This window comes from Triticum aestivum, chromosome 4A, assembly GCF_018294505.1.
Source record: "Triticum aestivum cultivar Chinese Spring chromosome 4A, IWGSC CS RefSeq v2.1, whole genome shotgun sequence".
NCBI lineage: Eukaryota > Viridiplantae > Streptophyta > Magnoliopsida > Poales > Poaceae > Triticum > Triticum aestivum.
In genome coordinates, this window is record NC_057803.1 from 540,314,875 (window position 1) to 540,318,018 (window position 3,144).

Below are 3,144 nucleotides of genomic sequence, written 5' to 3' on the forward strand. Positions count from 1 at the left end.
CCTTTATTATGAAGTTCGTCGCTTTTATTACTTCCACATCACAAGATCGTATAAAGCTTATTTCTCCCACACTAATCATACATATTTAGAGCAATTTTTATTGCTTGCACCGATGACAACTTACTTGAAGGATCTTACTCAATCCATAGGTAGATATGGTGGACTCTCATGGCAAAACTGGTTTAAGGGTATTTGGAAGCACAAGTAGTATCTCTACTTGGTGCTGAGAATTTGGCTAGCATGAGGGGGAAAGGCAAGCTCAACATGTTGGATGATCCATGACAACATACTTTATCTCAGATATAAGAAAACATAACCCATTACGTTGTATTCCTTGTCCAACATTAACTCTTTAGCATGTCATATTTTGATGAGTGTCCCCAATCATAAAAGATGTCAATGATAGTATATTTATATGTGAAACCTCTCTTTCCTTATTACTTCTTATTAATTGCAATGATGACCAAAGCTATGTCTGACAACTCCCAACAACTTTTAATCATCACACTCTTTCTATGTGAAGTCATTACTATCAATAAGATCAATATGAACTTTTGTTTGCTTTTATTCTTTTTCTCTTTTCTTTTATTCACCCAAGATCATAGCAAGAAAATCAAGCCCTTGACTCAACACTAATCTTTATTATATAGCTCACGAACTCAATTACAAAGAAGGATAATAAAGCAAAACTCACAACTAGATCATGCCATAAACTTTATTCTACTAGATCAAAATATTACCAAAAGGATCGAACTAAGAAAAAAATGGTAAAGATAAAAGTGATGATGATTGTGATACGATACCGTGGCACCTCCCCCAAGCTTGGTAGTTGCCAAGGGGAGTGCTCATACCCATTAATTATATCTCCTTGGTTGGTGAAGAAGGTGGAGGTGTTGATGACGGATAGTCGCACATCGAGCGTAGGAAGTCTTCTAACTTGTGGATAATGCCCTTAAGTGTGATGATAAGCTCCTTCAACAAAATATTTTCACGTGTGAGATACTTATTTTGTATACGAGCCAACTCAATCATCTTGAAAGCTTCGATTTCTGTAGGGGTAAGAAGATTATGATCCAGTTGAAGGGTGTCTTCTGTTGCTGGAACTTGGTCCTCCACGGCCTTCTTGATCCCTTCATCCTTGTTGATCTCCATAGGTTCTTCTCTCTTCAGCTCTATCTTCATTAGCCAAGCATCGTTGCCCTCATGGTTGGAGGAGGAGGGAGACGACATAGTGCCTGGCCTTGACAACCCTGACAGAAAACCGCTCGAAACAAAGACATAGATTTTTGCGTGATACGGGAGTCAAAACCCTCGGGAGATTATATAGTGAATTTTTACCGAGCAAAATACGTATCGTGCAAGAAAACAGAGTCCGGAAGGCACACGAGGAGCTCACGAGGTAGGGGGCGCGTCCAGGGGGGTAGGGCGCGCCCTCCACCCTCGTGGGACCCTCGTGTCCTTCCCAGACTGCTAATTTTCTATCTTTTTAAATATTCCAAAACGGAGAAATATTGCCTTAAAAATTGTTTTGGAGTCGATTTACTTACCGTACCACATATATATATATATATATATATTCCTTTTCGGAGTCTGAAACGTTCTGGAAAGTGTCCCTTATGTATTCCTCCGGGGTTACGGTTTCTATAATATTGGTTTCAACATTTATGGGATTACCTGAGATATAGTGTTTAATTCTTTGACCATTTACCACCTTCGGATTTGTGCCTTCGAAGTTGTTGATTTTTATGGCACCGGAATGATAGACCTCCTCGATAACATAGGGGCCTTCCCATTTACAGAGAAGTTTCCCTGCAAAAAATCTTAAACGGGAGTTGTATAACAATACATAATCACCTACATTAAACTCACGCTTTTGTATCCTTTTATCATGCCATCTTTTAACCTTTTCTTTAAACAACTTGGCATTTTCATAAGCTTGGGTTCTCCATTCATCAAGTGCGCTAATATCAAGTAACCTCTTTTCACCGGCAAGTTTGAAATCATAATTGAGCTCTTTAATAGCCCAATGTGCCTTATGTTCTAGTTCGAGAGGTAAGTGACATGCTTTTCCATATACCATTTTATACGGAGACATACCCATAGGATTTTTATATGCAGTTTTATAGGCCCATAATCCATCATCAAGTTTCTTGGACCAATTCTTTCTAGACCTATTGACAGTCTTTTGCAAAATTAATTTGAGTTCTCTATTACTCAATTCTACTTGACCACTAGACTATGGGTGATACGGAGATGCAATTCTATGATTGACGTCATATTTAGCAAGCATTTTACGGAAAGCACCATGAATAAAATGTGAACCACCATCAGTCATTAAATATCTAGGGACTCCAAACCTCAGAAAAATAACTTCTTTAAGCATTCTAATAGAAGTGTTATGATCAGCACTACTAGTTGGAATAGCTTCTACCCACTTAGTAACGTAATCAACAGCAACTAAAATATGTGTATATCCATTAGAGGCAGGAAAAGGTCCCATATAATCAAAGCCCCAAACATCAAATGGTTCAATAACAAGTGAATAATTCATAGGCATTTCTTGACGTCTACTAATATTACAATTCTTTGACATTCATCACAAGATAGGACAAACTTACGGGCACCTTTGAAGAGAGTAGGCCAATAAAAACCAGATTGCAATACCTTATGTGCAGTTCTATCTCCCGCGTGGTGTCCTCCATAAGTTTCGGAGTGGAACTTGCATAGGATCTGTTCCTGTTCATGCTCAGGTACACAACGTCTAATAACACCATCTACTCCTTCTTTATAAAGATGTGGGTCATCCCAAAAGTAATGTCTCAAATCATAGAAGAACTTTTTATTTTGTTGGTATGTGAAGCTAGGTGGTATAACTTTAGCAACTATGTAATTAGCATAATCAGCATACCAAGGGGTACTACGAGAAGTACTTATGACATTTAATTGTTCATCAGGAAAGCTATCATCAATAGGTAGTGGGTCATCAAGAACATTCTTTAACCTAGATAAGTTGTCTGCAACGGGGTTCTCAGCTCCTTTTCAATCAACAATATGCAAATCAAATTCTTGTAGCAAGAGAACCCATCTAATAAGTCTAGGTTTAGCATCTTTCTTCTCCATAAGGTATTTAATAGCAGCATGATC